Below are 15,827 nucleotides of genomic sequence, written 5' to 3' on the forward strand. Positions count from 1 at the left end.
CCTTATACTCTGTAAGCTCCTTAGAGTCCCAGGGCCCCTGGAGCTCTGCAAACGGGACAGATCTGGGTTGGAATCCCGACTCTACAAACTGTTTCCTCACCTGTAGAACGTGCATGAGAATACTTGGCCCAAATGGTTGTTGGAGGATGAAATGAGATAATGCGTGTAGAGGGTCTTGCAGGAACTCAGTAAACGGACGTTTTCATGATTACAACCCCAAAGAGGTACAATGCGAAGTCCCGTCTGTTCCCTGCTGCTGTCGTCTGCTCACCTATAAGGGACCTCGCATCCCGGGCTCCTCACTGTGGGGTCTGGGCAGTGGGGGCACCCGCGGACCTGACAGGGCTGCTCTACCCACCTTGTGCTGGGGTCGGGGGTAGCTCCTCCTCCCAACCCCTCCCCACCAGCTGCCAGCCCAGCCTTCACTCCAGAGGGAGAAAGAGGCAACTACAAAGGCAGAGAAACTTCTTTCCCAGTGTACGTGCCCTTGTGTGTATGACAGCGGGATGGGGCTTCTGAAAAGTGCGGGAAAAGGAAAAACTTGTAATACTTTATTTTTAAACACTCCACAACAATCTAAAGTCCTTTGTTATTTCAACAACATTAAAACATGTATTGGGTATAGCTTCATTTGCTCATGACATTATCGTGTTTGATATTTTTAGAAATGAACAGGCTTGGAAAAAAATGAAAAAAATTCAGGACATATCCTCCTTCCCACATACATAAATAGGGGTTAAAACCAAAAAAAGGCCTCGGGTTACCTCCACCACTCGGGTTCCATCCCACCCCAGCATGCCATCTCCTGCTAGTCAGGGGCTCCCCATTATGCACGCCCTCCCCCGGTTCCCTGGCTCTCCCCTCAATCCCCTCGCCATCTCTCCCCCGTGGACACCTCCAGGGAATAGCGGGGGTGGGGGGGTGGGGTGGGGGGGCACACAGTAGGGAGGGTGAGGAGAGCAGTGGGGTGCACGGGCAGTGTCCAGGGGCCAGAAAGGGAGAAAGATAAAGCTGGGGAAGGCCCAAGTCTTTGTGTCCTCAACCACGACAGCAAAAAGCAAACTGAGCGTGAAGATGGTTTAGGAGGCTATCTTTTCCTAAAAAAACAAAAAACAAAAAACAAAAATGAAAATGCACCCAGGAGGCCAGGTCGTGGGGACTGGCTGCGGGTTATGTAGGCGTTTTCTGTGTGGGGAGGAGGGTGGGGACCCCCTGGGCCCTGAGAGCCCGCTGCTGAGCTGCTGAGCTGCTGAGCTGAGCTCCTGGTCCCGGGCGGGCCGCGGGGACCCTCGGAGCCACAGGCCGCCCCAGGCAACAGCTCTGGGGCGGGGGCCAGGGTCTGCGCCCCGGCTGCGCCCCGGAAGTGAAGGCAGACTGCGACTCAACCTCACTCTGGGGACAGGGTTTCTGCCCTGGGTCGAGGCGGCCTGGCCTTCTCTCCGACGGCAGGGCCAGGGCCGCCAGGGGCAGGGCAGGAGCTCCGCGGGGCCAGGACACCTCCTACGCCCCCGCCGCGGTCTGCGCTTTCCGCCTAGATCTCGGGGACCAGCAGCCCGCCTGCGCCCGGGCCTCCTCGGGGGTCGCGGGGCTCCCCTCTGGCCGGGGCTGCACCCCGCCGCCCCCCGCCCCCGCCCCTACTCACAGCCTCCGAGCGCGGCCCCGCCCGGGCCACCCCCGGCCCGGGTCCTCGGGGTGGCCCCGGCTCCCGGCCTTCCCCCCACGCCGCGCCGATGCCACGCGGGGGACGCCACGCGGGTCGGGGCGCAGCCGGGGCGCACCCCCGCCCCCTGCAACCGAGGCTTCTCCCGCCAGAAGTGCCGCCGGGCAGCCCCGCCCCCCACAAAGGCCTGATTCAGAGGGAGGTGACCTCAGTGCCGAGGGGCGGGCGGGGGAGGGGACGGAGGGGACCCGGGCCTCCCGGGCCTCCCGGGCCCTCCCTCGGCCTGACCCGGGAGGGGGAGCAGTTGCTGGGGGGCTCGGGGGACCCGGGGACACCATGCACGGGCCCCGTCCAGGCCCTTCCGTCGGCCGGAGCAAAGGAGCAAAGGAGCAAAGGAGCAAAGGAGCAAAGGAGCAAGGCCCTGGCGCCTGGCCAGCCGGGGCGCAGGCAAGACGCCTCCCCCGCCCCAAGCCCCGGCCTGGGAGTCAGGACTCGAGGGGTGGCAGCAAGCCCAGCTCCCAGGCGCCCCCATCCGGCCCTGAGGAGCCCCTCACTCACCAGCTGTTCCCCCCAGAGTCCTCTAGGGAAAGAGGCCAGGGACCAGGAGGGGGAGGGGGTGGGCAGCTGTGGGAAGGCAGAGATGGGGAAGCTCACTTTAATAAGAGAATCATCCGTAACAACAACCGGTTCCCCCCTGCTCCCCCCCCATCCCCCAGCTGCTTTCTGGAATCCCCGTCACACCCAAGAGTCCACTTGTAAACAGCAACTTCTGCACCCCACAGCCAACACTCCTGCCAGACAGTATCAGTCCCGGGCTGTTGGGAGTGAGGGGATAAAGGGACTGAGGCCCCAGGGCATTCCTGGCCTCAAAGTAGCCACCTTAATCCCAGCCCAAAGCATCTTTTAGCCCTAAGAATTCCAACCAGCCCCCCCACAACCCCCCCACCCCCCCACCCCCCGCGGGGAAAGAGGACAGACAAGAATTTCCTTCCCTCCTCCTGACAACTGGCCCCAAGACACAATAGGCCTACAGAGAGGCATGTGTCCATGGGGAAGGGGCCCCCAGCATCCCCTTCCAACTTCCTCTTCGAGACACTGCAAGAACCTCCAGCCCTCGGTGCAGCATCAGCCCCCTGCCCCCTGCCCTTCCGAGGCAGGCAGGAGGAAGGGCAGTCACGCTGAGCCCCAAAGTCTTACAGACTTCGACACCCCTTACCTCCCCTCTCCCGGCTCCTTCATGCCCCCTGTCCAGGCAACCCAACAACAAGAACAACAAAGCAGCTGCTGGAAGTGGGGAGCTGAAGGGGCTCAGACACAGACACAATAGGTTTACTTATAGGGCCACATGGCCAGGGGTTCCACTCCCCAAAGCCTAGCTGGGCCCATTCTCGCCAAAAGGCAGATTTAGAGTCTAGTCCCAACACTACAATTTATGTGCTGTGAGGCTTTAGGGAAATCACTCAATCTCAGGGACAAGTTGCTTTATGCCAAAAGGAGGCTGTTCTACAACAGTGGTTCTCAAAAGATGGTCCAGGGAACCTAATGTTCTTCTAAGGAATTCACAGAGTTGAAACTATTTTCATACTACTACTAAGACATCATTTGCTTTTTTAAGTTTCACTCTCTTAGGAGCATATAGTGGCATTTTCCAGAGACTACATGATACGTGATATCACAACAGACTGAATATAGAAGCAGATATGAGAATCCAGCTGCCTTTTATTAAGTCAGACGTGACATATACAAGAACATATATGCCATTCTTTTCTCTGCTTTTTTTGTTTTGGAAAATATATAGTTACTTTTCATAAATATGTTAACATATGCTAACATACATGTGGGTTTATTATTTTAAATCAATGAAATGTTTAAAACCCTCAGTTCTAATTTATAGGACAGTAAGTGGTCAATAGGTAGAACCTATAGAAACCAAAGCTCTTTTGGGGTACTCAACTTTTAAGCGGTAGGAGAGGTCCTCAGGCCAAAATAGTTTGAGAATCACTTTTCTAGACCAGCGTTGTCCCCTGGGGGGACAGAAAGTTCTTTCTGTGATGATGAAATGTTTATTCTGTGCTCTCCAACATGGTAGCCACCAGCTACATGTAGCTCTCGAGCCCGTGAGTTCACCTGAGGAAATGAATTTTAAATTTAAGTAACCACATGCAGCCAGGGCCTACTGCACTGGACGATCCCTGGGATTCCTTGACTTGGGCCTTCGAGATCAATGCTCTTTTCCAGAGTCTAGAGGTTGGGGATAGGGCAGGACTTGTGTCCTCAGGCTTTTGCTCACACTGTTGCTTATTCTCTCCTCACCAAAGGGAAGCCATCCCAGCCAGCTCATCAGTTCTCCTGGCACTCCCACCAAGGTTTAGTGAGAGTTGCACTCTTATCTTCTAAGGCTACTTCACACCCACTCCACTCTCCTCAATTGTCTGCCCTCATTTCCCCAGAGGATTAAAACCAGCAAAAGGAAAACCCTTCAAATCTCCTATTACTGTCAGTCCTCCCAGCCCCATCGAACACTTGTACCTCCCCACCTCCTCCCATCACAGCAAAGGGGCTGCCATCTTCTCAAGGCAAGGCCAGTCCTTCCTGCCCCAGCCCACTCCCACTCAGGCCTTCACTATTTACCTCCTGAAGGGACATTTCCCACCTGCCCTTTTTCTTTTTTTTAAAGATTTTATTTATTTATTCATGAGAGACACACAGAGAGGCAGAGACACAGGCAGAGGGAGAAGCAGGCTCCATGCAGGGAGCCAGATGTGGGACTCGATCCCAGGACCCCGGGGATCAGGACCTGAGCCAAAGGCAGACACTCATCTGCTGAGCCACCTGGGTGCCCCTCCCATCTGCCTTTAAAACTTCTCAGGTGTCTTTCTTCTAAAAAATAATTTTCCCCTGACATTTCCCTAGACAGTCCCCCTCCTGCCCTCCCACAGCCAAACTTCTCAAACACACACACACACACACACACACACACACACACCCTACAAACAACTACAAAACCCATCCTCACGTCTCACTCCTTCCTCAACCTGATCCAACATCAGCAGTAACGGCTACCATGCTAAATACAAACAAGATTTTTCCATCCCCGTTGCCTTCTCAGGCACAAGTGCCTCTGGTGACCACTTCCTCCTGGACTTTTTTAAGCTTCTAGACATAGTTCACATCCCACATGACTCACCCATTTAAAGTATGCAATTCGGTGGTTCGTAGTGCAGGCACAGATCTATGCCATTGTGGCAATCTTAGAACATTTTCATTACCCTTTAATTAGCACCCCCCACCCCCACCCCCACCCCCAGGGGACCTATTTTCTGCCTATAGATTTCCCTATTCTTAACATTTCATGTGCATGGACTCATGTACTAGGTGGTCTCCAAGATTGGCTTCCTTCCCTTGCGCCACGTTTGCAAGGTTCATCCATGCTCAAGCGTGGGTCAGTACTACTTTCCTTTTTATGGCCAAATAATATGCCATTGTATGGACGCCACCAGCTCTTTATCTAGTCATCTGTTGATGGACATCTGGGCTGTCTCCACTTTTTGGCTCTCGTGAATAACACTGCTGTGAGCATCCGTGTGCAGGTGTTTGTATGGATGTAGGTGTTCACTCCTCTCGGGTGCACACCTAGAAGTGGTCTAGCTGGATCCCATGGTGACTTCAGGTGTACATTTTGGATGAACTGCCAAACTGTCTTCCAACTAGTCACCCTAGTAAGTGTGAAGTGATCCCTCATTATGGTTTTGATTTATATTTCCCTAATTAAGGATGTTGAACGTCTTTTCATGTGCTTATTGGCCATTTATATATCTTCCCTGGAGAAATGTCTATTTGGATCTTTTGCTCTTTTTAATCAGATTCTGTGGGGGTTTTTAAATTGAGCTGTAAGGGTTTTATTTTATTTTTTAAAGATTTTATCTATTTATTTGACAGAGAGAGAGAGAGCACAAGCAGGGGGAACAGCAGAGGGAGAAGCAGGCTCCCCACTGAGCAGGGAGCCTGATGCGGGGCTCGATCCCAGGACCCCAAGATCATGACCCAAGCCAAAGGCAGACACTCAACCGACTGAGCCACCCAGGTACCCCAGTAAGGGTTTTAAAATATATTTTGCATACAAGTCTCTTATAAGATGTATTACTTGCAAGTATTTTCTCCTATTCTGTAGGTTGTCTTTTCACTTTCTTAATGACCACCTTCTCCTGGATGACTCTCCCCTGGTCTATGATGCTCCTCTTCTCTCCCCAGCCATCCTGCACCTCTACTTCTAGGTGTGTGTGTGTATTTTAAAACTTTATGTGGTTTTGTATGATTGTGTATATACACACACATACTTTAAAAAAAAACCAACAGATACAGCATGTTCTCACTGTTCTCCACCTTTCTTTAGAAGAACAATTAAAAAAAAAATGAAACCACAGACTTTATTTGGATCTTACAGTTTTTCTACTGATCTTCTATTCCAATATCTAATCCAGGATCCCACATTGTAGTTAATCACCAAATCTCCTTCTTCTCCCATGATTCATGATAGTTCCTCAGTCTTTGTCTTTCATGACTTTGACATTTTGGAAGGGAACTGACTGGGTCAGTATTTTGGAGAGTGTTCCCTTATTGGGGTTTGTTCGATGTTTTTTCCAGTTAGACTGAGGTTATGAATTTTTGGAAAGAACACCACAGCGATGATGTGCCCCTCTCAGCGCATTATACCAGGAGGTATAATGCTGAGATGTCTTATGACTGGTGAGGTTAACCTTGACCACCTGGTTAGGTGGTCTCTACCAGTGGGTTTATCCACTGTAAAATTACTAGTTTTCCTTTTGTAATTAGTAACCAGTCGGGGGGCAAAACTTTGTGGCCATGCAAATATCCTGTTTCTGCTTAAATTTTCACCCACTAATTTTAGGATTCATCGGTGGATCTTGCTTACAGCAATTACTGTAGTGTTCTAATGATAATTTTTTGTTTCCCTCATTCCTTTTACGTTTATTAATTAAAGTTTTCGGTAAGGAAGAGCTGTCCCTTCACTGCCACCGATTTACTTAATTACATATTTATATTAGCATGAACTCACAGATATTTTATTCTTTGGATTATAATCCAATATTATCATCACTCGTCTCATCGCTTAAATTCCAGCTTTGATCATTGAGAGCTCTTTCAGGTTGGCTCTTCCTCTTTCAACATTCCTCCATTTAAAAGTTTATTTACATTTTAACATCTGCTTACTTCCTGGCACCATAAGATGTTCCAGACTCATATTTTCCCTGCCACCATCACTTTTCCAGGGAGCTCTACAAGAGCAATCATCTTTCTAAAACTGCAAATCTGATTTGTCTCCCTACTGCCTCAAATCTTCCCATGACCTCTGACTACTCTGAGGACAGACCCAAGCCCCTCAGCACAGCCCTGAAGCCCTGCCCCGGCCCCAGAGCAATTCTCCTGCAAAACTGTCCTGAACTGATGCAGCCCACACTGATCTGTCTTCTTGAAGTGCTTCCTGCAGTATTTCCAACTGAAATGCGTCCAGTTGTCTGGTCCTCCCCTGGAGGAAGAGGGGACTTCCTGTGCTGTTAGAAGGGGAGCTCCCTGCGGAGGAGCCTGCCTGCACTTCTGTACTCCCCCCACCCCAAACTTTCTGCTAGTACTTTGCTTCTGCCAGTGAAGCCCTGAACCTGATGATCTCTTTTCATTCCAGAAAGAACCAAGACCAGAAAAAAGGGACAGTGGGCTCATCAGGTTCTCTCTCTCTTTTTTTTTTTTTTTAAAGATTTTATTTATTTATTCATGAGAGACACACAGAGAGAGAGGCAGAGACACAGGCAGAGGGAGAAGCAGGCTCCATGCAGGGAACCGGACGTGGGACTCCATCCCAGGTCTTCAGGATCAGGCCCTGGGCTGAAGGCGGCGCTAAACCACTGAGCCACCCGGGCTGCCCCTCATCAGGTTCTCTTAAAGAACCCCAACAGGCCCCCACCCACAAGGCTCTGAGGGCCCATATGAAAACCATGCTGAGAGGTGTGCAAGAGACATTTTCAGCTTTGGACCCAATGCTGATATGACCTTATCCAAGCCCTCAATCCCCTCCCAGGCGTTGGGGACTCCCTCTGGCAAATGGGACTAATCTGTTCATTCTGTAGGTATTTCCAAACCGATCACTCAATAGGAGGCACAATGCTGGGTACTGGAGGACAATTCAGAGATGGATCAGCTCCTCTGTCGTCCTGGGGCTTTCAGTCTAGCAGGGGACATAATTACATGCAGGTAACAGCTGTATTGTGAAGGAAGTTCCACGAGGGAAGTCTTTTGGAGAACTTTAAAAATCAGAGGAGAAATATTAAGCTGCAGCTGGAACAGTTTTTCAGAATTTAAGGCATCGGGTGAACTTAGGCTTTAGAGAGCAGTGGGGTTTAGGTACATAGGAACGGCAAGGGGGTCATTCTAGGCAAAAGGCTGGCATAAACAGAAGGAGGCAGAAATCTGGGGGTGTGCACGGAAATGCATGACTCAGTGCAGCTGGACTGAAGGGCATTTGAAGGTGAGTGTTTCCTGGGCCCCCGGCCCATGGCAGCTACTAACTCCTCTCCTATCTCCCGGCCCAATAGCAGAGTCAGCATATTTGCAGCACCCGGGGTGTAACCAGAGACACGTGCTGGGTCCCACAGGAAGAGCTGAGGCACAGAGGCTTCTGGAGGCAGTCGGGGAGGCGACTGCTGAGTTGACTACTGGAACATCAGCTCTCTGCTCTCAGACCCAAGAGGAAGACGGCCTGGAAGGCCACACAGCCTGTTGGCTCTCAGGCTGCACCTGTAGGCTACACCACTGGGCCCCCAGGTTCCCATCCTGGCCTCTTCCTTCAAAGGGGAACAGGCTTTGGCCGGCCAAGTGCCGTCCACGTCCAGGCAGCTTCAGTGTTGACTCAGTGGGTGCCATGTGGCCAGAGTGTGGAGGTGACCTCCTAAGCTGCCAGCTCTAGCAGGAAGCAAGTAGCCTTCTGTGGGAACGCAAAGTAGCTCTGGCTCACCCACAAACCCTCACTGGACTCTGCTCTTGTGCCCACAAATGGGAGGGAGGCTCCCTGGATTCCGGTTCTGGCTTAGCCATACTGAGTGACGCTGAGTGAAGCCTAGATCCCTTCTGGGACTCAGTTTTCCTACCCGTAAAGTGGGGTGAGCGCTCTCTGACTTCTCTCTTCTGCAGGGCATAGAAGGATGAGATCATTTCTGGACAGGGATTGCAGCCAGGAAGACAGGTCCCCTCATGTGGGGTAGGGGGTTGAAGGCAAGGCACTGGGCAGGGCTTTTAGGGAGAAGCTCTTGATTTCCATTCTGCCTTCCTCCTACAGGGCCCAAAGGCTTCCCAGGAAGGCGGGGGGTGGGGAGTAGGGAGAGGAAGGGTCAGCCAAGCCAAGAGCTTTAGCCTTCTTCTAGCCCCAGGGACAGGAAGTGAGGTGCCGTCTAGAGAGGAAGTGAGGAGCAAACACCCCCCAACTTCCCTTTGGCGGACAGGGGAAGGAAGGCTCTAGCTGCAGCAGCCTGCAGGCCCGGAGCTGGGGATAGACGCCGGGCAGTGGGGGTGGGGAGGAGGCACTATCAGCACCATCTGGCAGAGAAGGGGTTTCTTGTTTTGGACACCATAAACCTCAAGCGGCCCAGGACATCCCACAGACAGGCAGAAAGCGGAGAAGAGAAGCCACAGAAGTCAAGTTAAAAACCCAGCTTTCCAGATCACATGTACTATATTCACAGTCCTGGCCCCAGACTCCCCCAGCTTCACGCCGGGCCGTGCCACGTGCCTCCCTCACCCCACACACGCGCACGCTCACCCATGCTACGGCGGATCGGGCCTTCTGATTGCTTGCTCTTACAGTCTACGCCCTTTCTTTGTAGCCTTCGTCATGGCTGTAATTCTATAGTTGTTGAATTATTTGATTAAGGTAGACTTTTTGGATCATCACCACACTCCCAGAGTCTAGCACGACACCCAGCAACATAGTAACTGTTGGCCGTAGCTCGAGAAGTCCTCAGAGGCTGGGTTAAACCTTGGCATCTGAATGAAGTTTAGTATATGATGGTGAACAAATCCTGCTCACGGCCTGGGATCAACTGGTGACCCTGGGGTGGGCAGTAACAATCGGAAACCAGAGATGTAACAGAAGGTGGCAGGAGAAAGCCATGCACACCCAGATATGGCCAACAGGTAACAGAGGAAGACCATATGTGCTATCTGCTATCTTTTGGATGAGGGGGAAAAATAAGAATATATATTTATATTTATATTGTTTTGTGTAAGGACATTCTTGAGGGATATGTAGGAAACTAATAAGTGAGTATCGTGGAGGGAAAAAGGGGTGGAGGTGGGAGCACAGTTTCTCAACATATACCTTTTTGTACCATTTTGATTTGGGGCTCTATTTTTTAAAAGTCTAGTGCAAAACTAAAATATAAAACTTAAAAAAAAATGTTAGAAGGAACAACTACCTGCGCAAGTGATTTCTAAAGCCACTCCCACCTGGGGCTATCTAGTCTCTTCCCATATTAGGAAGTAGGGACTAGGCCCTCGGGACAAGGGAGAGAGAGGTGAGGACGGCTGGCTAGATCAGTGTGGGGACGCTGTCCAAAGGACGCCAGTCTTCAGTCCTTTCCTTCCCATAAAGCTCCCCTTGGCCTAGGAGAGAGGCCCTTCCACCCCTAGGCTGTGGTATGGGATGGTTACACCAAACTGTTCAGAAGTTGGTCAGGGCCACTTCCTCTTGGGTAAGAGCTGGGCTCATTCTAGACCCCAAAGGGCAGGGGCAGAGGTGGGCAAGGGGAGAGTTTGGGACAGTGGGAGTAAGTTGGGGTAAATGATACCTGAAAGTTCCTTCAGCTGCTGCAGGCAGGTTCTGGGGGTGTCTCAACAGATCCTCACACAGACGGACCAATTACAGCCCCCACATCAAGCCAGCCGGGGGTGAAATGAATCAGCCCATAGAACAGTGCCTGCCGAGAACCCCAGGGCCACACCCCAGGAGCTCTGGGGCCCCTCAGCGTCCCAGCTAGGAACAACCTCATCATTCTTCTACCCAGAGGGTCACGGGGACGGTCAATTTCAAGCCCTGGAGAGAGAGAGAGTGAGAGCTGGAGCCGCTGCCCCAAGCAGCACCCCTCAAGCCTTGCAGGCATCAGCACGAGAAGCAGAATGGAGTCATCTCTCTTTAAAATATCTATATCCATATAGATCTATAGACCCATATAGACATTTTAGAAAGCTTGGTGAGGGACGCCTGGGTGGCTTAGCAGTTGAATGTCTGCCTTTGGCTCAGGGCATGATCCCAGGGTACCGGGATCGAGTCCCACATCGGGCTCCCTGCATGGAGCCTGCTTCTCCCTCTGCCTGTGTCTCTGCCTCTCTCTCTCTCTCTCTCTGTGTCTCTCATGAATAAATAAATAAAATATTTTAATAAATAAATAAGAAGCTTGGGTAGTACTGGAGAAATCAGGGCTCAAGGTCTGCCATCAGGTCCCGGGAGCCGTGCCTGACTGGGCTCTTCTCAGTGGCTGCTGGACTTTTAGAAATCAGTAATAATAGCAGCGCTAATTCCCCTTAATAACAGCCTGGCCTCCTCGGGCCTCTTTCATCCGTGTAACTCCCAGGGCTGGGAAAATGGCAATTACTGAGCAGGTGCCACACCCAGTGATGATGTGTTATTCATCCATCAGCCCCGGCTGGGAAACTGAGGCGCAGGGAGGCTATCCCCTCACACAGAACTAAGGACGGAGGAGCCGAGGGTGCTGCTCCATACCTGCTGTGTTTGGGGAAGGTGTTGAAGATGGGGGCTCTCCTTTCAGAGTCAGCCGGGCCTGGGTTTGGGATGAAGGGGAGGAAGATCCCAGATGCATCCCAAGCCCCCTCCCCAGGCCCCAGCAGGGCCTGGTGGTGGTCTCGGCTGGGAGTCCGGGCCTCTGATCTCGAGCCCATACACTCACTCTGCCAAAGTACCGCAGAGCGGGCCAACAGCTGCTCTGAGCATCTCTGCCATCTCCACGAGGCGTGCAGGCACTACGGGGTAAGTGAGGGCTCAGCCCTCCAAACAGCCCCACGCCACAGGCACGGTCCGCGAAGTGGGAACCCAGGGCACCTTGAAGCTGGGGGGGTGGTGGATCAGATCAAAAACGTGTCGAGAAGTGGGGAGGCTAGTTCTTAGCAACCCAAGCTCACCTTTGCACCCAATCTCAAACTCTGGCACCAATCCCAAAATAATGATATCCTTCTTATAGCAAGGGCAGGGGAAGGTAGCAACGAGTCCCAGAAGACTAAAGATCTTTTCCCACCCTGGCCAGAGAGGGAAGCAGCAGCGACGCAAATGAGGATGGGAGGGTAAAGATGGAAGCATTGTCTGTGCAGAGCCAGCCAAAATCTATTATGTGCTTGGTACTGGGAGGGAAGCTGGAGCAGATGCAACCTCAGTTCTGGGGAAGAAGCCACAAGGGCCAAGCCAGGCAGCCACCAGTGACCCTGTACTCCAACCTTCCAGGGCAGGGCCTGGGGAAAAACAAGGGAGTTGTTCTAAGGGATAGGAAGTTATTTTTCTTTAGCATGTTAGATGTGACCAGAGCCCCTGGGAGGCCCTGAGCGGACACTCTGACCCTCCAAGGGTCGCACTCTTCACGGTCTCAGGTTCAGGAACTGCCCTTTCTGCTGTCAACTGGGCCAGGCCCTTCATGCATGAGAAATCAAGGCAGAGTGGGACCCTGTAGAACACCAGACCAGAGTCAGGAGCCCTGCCACTGACACTCATCATCGTATGAATCACTTCCCCCTCTGGACTTCAGTTTCCCCATTTTTAACACGAGGGCGTTGGACTAGATGTCTCTAGGATCCCTTCCAGCCTATGACTCTATGTTGTTTTGATGTGGCGGCAGATCCCAGATTGATTTACATAAATTTGCATGTTCAATCAGAAATCCCAAACTCCAAGTATAGAAAATCCAATCAGTCCATTAGTGCAGCCAGACTGGGGCTGGAAGAGCCTGCCAGGTTCGGGCGAGGATTGTGGAGCAGACTGGTAGTGGCGGGGAAGTGGGGGAGGCGCAGGGGAGGCAGGGCCAGAAGTGGCATTTGTTCCAAGAGAAGCAGTTGTGGTGACCCAGAGCTGATGGGGCCGGGGGTCCCCTCTTCAGCTCTCAGGCAAGGGTCCTTCTCCTCCTGTTTCTAACGGGGCCTCTGGCTGGCCAGCCTCGGAGCCACACCCCAAGAGGAAACAGCAGCCTCTGCCTAGCAACAGCCGCATCCTTCACTCTGACAGGGACTCCACCATTAACCACTTTCTGGGAAACTGACCTCCCCGGGAGCTTCCATTCTCCATTCCAGGGGCTCCTCCAAGTGAGGAAGGTTTCCCTGGGGCTCTAGCCTAAACACCTCCCGCTGCAGCTCCAGTCCAGGGGCACCGGGGCCCAGCGGAGAGGGCCCCCCAGGCCCAGCAGAGCTAGCAAAGGGAAAAGCAATGCAGAGAACGTGTCCCACCTCCAACCAATCCCACAGTCTCCCTAACCACCACCTCCTCTAACATCCCCCCCCCCCTGGCACCTGGGAGATCAAGGATGAAAACAAACAAGGGAAACGTGAAGGCCTTTGGCTCTTGGGCTAGAGAGCAAGTCCCAACCTGGAGAGCCTGACTCCTGAGAAACCATACCCCCAGGAGGGAAGGAGGCCGGGAAAGGTGGGGCCAGGGCAGTTTCTCCCTGCTGCCTGGCTTCCATGGAAGGACCTGGGAGGCTGGCTGGGCTGGCTCACAGCAGGGAGAACTTCTTAAGCCCACTGCCTGGGGCCTGAGGGGTGTGAGTGCACAGGTGAGGTGAGCAGGGCCAGGGAGTGAGATGGGCAACAGCAAAGGGGCTCTTGTCCTCTCCCCATAAGAGGGTGGATGAGTGTACTGTGTGTGCTCCCTGGCTCAGATCCTAAAACAAGTCCCAACAGCTGAGATGCAAACTGTCTCCTGGGAATCTGCTTACCCGGCTGGCCCTTGGCTGCCTACCCTTCCCTCAACTCCTCCCCAAAGACCCAACTCAAAGACTGGCCTGCCAGGATGTCTCAGCAGAGGCCTTGATGGGTGGGCCAAACCCCAGCCAGCAAGAGTTCATCCCCCAAACCACCAGGGGTGAGAAAGACAATGACTATTCTTAGGCAGAATAAGTGAGTCTGTACCCCCCCCTCCATCCAAGGTTCTAGTCCTAAGTAACTGTGATTTAGAACCTCATCACCCAACACCTCCCTCCTCAAACTCCTCAAGTCACCTGCCAGAGGACCTTTCTCCCTTTCAGATTCACTGATCAGGGGAATCATGCAATGTCAAAAAGTGGAAGGGAATGTTAGAGCTTTCCAGTCCAAGTGCTGAATTTTACAGAGGAGGGAAAAGAGCCCCAGAGAGGCCAAAGTCACACAGCAAGCTGGGAAAAGCAGGGGCCAGTGCTTCCGACTCCTTGTGTACAGTGATAGTGGCCTGCTCCTCATATACATTGGTTTCTGCCCACTGTGGAACAGCCTTCTTCCCTGCGACCCAGGCCATCTGCCTCTCCAGGTTCCCAATCTGTTCCAAAGACCTAAGCTGAAGAAAGATGCTGGAAGGCCTGAGCCACCTCTTGCACAGACCACAGACTTTGAAAACAAAGTTGAACTATGTGGGACTATAGACAGGAATACACATGTTTCTCTCAAGTAGGACACCCACTAACCCTAGGCTGTTCCTAGAAAGACAGGGAACCAATACGAGAAGTGAATTTTGTGTCTCCCTTCTGGAAAGACAAGGGGTCTTGCACGACAGGGTCAGGCTGGGTTCATTTTTTCCCATTGAGTACTGACCATGGAATGGTTAGACACTGACTCCCTCTCTACCGTCTCCCAGTACCACCCCTGTCCCAGGCATCTGCCTCCAGCCACTACCTCTGGCGGACAACTGTGCTTAGGCAGGAGGACCCAAGGGGAGGGAGAGAGAGGCTGGGAGGGAATAAGAGAGATTTGCCTTAACACCCAGGAACCCATCAGGCTAAGACCCCCGGTTCCTCAGGCGAGCATTTAAGTAGCAGCTGGCAGGCGGGGTGGAGAGCGCTGAGAACCTGGAATATCAGGCCCGCGGGAGGTGCGGGCCCTCTGTGCCCTTGGGGCAGTGCCAGGGCTGGAGACCCAGGGCCTTGAGCCCAGAATAAGGAGAAGGGGGCTGGGGTTTGGTGAGCCGCTCGGCCTAGGCCAGGGGAGTGTCGGGCACAGATACATTCTCTGCATTCTTCTGGCACCGCAGCCAGGACCCGGAGAGCCTTTCCTGCAGGCGCTGCCCTGGCCCCACACCCGGTCCAGCCCTTCTCCCTCCCTCAGCCTCTCTTTAGTGTTCAGCCTGCCGCCCCCCCCTTCTTTCCCGCAGCCCCTCAAAGCCACCAAAGGATTGTTCCCAGAGACCCGGGTCTCCCCGCCTCTCCCCATCCTCCCCACGCCCTACCGCCCCAGGCCACGGGGACTGCAAGGAGGGCGAAGAGGAGCCCAGGGCTCGGCTCCGCGCCTGCGCTTTGGGGCGAGCCCCCCCCCCCCCCGCGCGCAACAACCAGGCACCGCTAAGCGGCACCCGGACGGGGGGCTGCGGGTGGGGTGGGGTGGGGTGCGCAGCTGGGGCAAGGTCAGTGCTTTCAAAGAGGGAGGGAGACCGGCCCCCGGAACATCCCCCTGTCCCGAAAGTTTCCCTTCCGGGGCCATGGAGTGTGCGCGAGGAGGGCGCGGGGGGCGGGAGGGGGTGGGGTGGGGGTGGACAGAGTCGCAGCCGGACCCCCCCCCGGGGACAGTGCGGCGGGAGGGAGGGAGGGAGGGGCGGGCGGCGAGGACCGGGCAGGAAGGCGCGCCGCCCCCTCCGACCCGAGGCTGCCACGAGAGCCGTACCCTTCAGACCGCCCACCCCCAGCCCGCGGCTCCCGGGGCTCCGCTCGCCGCCCTTTCAATCCCACGTCGGCCCGGCACTCACCGAAATCAGGTGTCGGGCTGGGCCAGGGCAGGCCGGATCCGCCGGGTCCATGGCCGCGGCTCGGGGGCGGGGGGCAGAAGAAGGGGGTGCTGGGGCCGCCTCTTGATGTCAAGGCTTTAAAGGGGCCAGTGGGCCCCGCCCCTCGCCCAGACCCCGCCCCCTCCCTCGGCGCAGCCAATC

The 15,827-nt window shown here is 53.9% G+C and overlaps 1 protein-coding gene across 7 annotated transcripts in view; it reads right to left on the minus strand.

The window, feature by feature from the left end:
• Positions 1-15,751, minus strand: part of NCKAP5L (NCK associated protein 5 like) — a 29,723-nt gene extending 13,972 nt beyond the window's left edge. For 3 of the 7 annotated variants that reach the window (XM_041735963.1, XM_041735966.1, XM_041735959.1), the window contains exon 1: positions 15,648-15,751. The gene's annotated coding sequence lies outside the window, so the exon portion shown is untranslated. Of the gene's footprint in view, positions 1-100; positions 1,214-1,642; positions 2,125-15,647 lie in introns of those variants that run through there. The other 4 variants (XM_041735965.1, XM_041735962.1, XM_041735961.1 and 1 more) reach the window with 3 other exon arrangements.
• Between the last annotated feature and the right edge of the window lie 76 nt (positions 15,752-15,827).

Source organism: Vulpes lagopus, chromosome 21 (assembly GCF_018345385.1).
Source record: "Vulpes lagopus strain Blue_001 chromosome 21, ASM1834538v1, whole genome shotgun sequence".
Taxonomy (NCBI): domain Eukaryota; kingdom Metazoa; phylum Chordata; class Mammalia; order Carnivora; family Canidae; genus Vulpes; species Vulpes lagopus.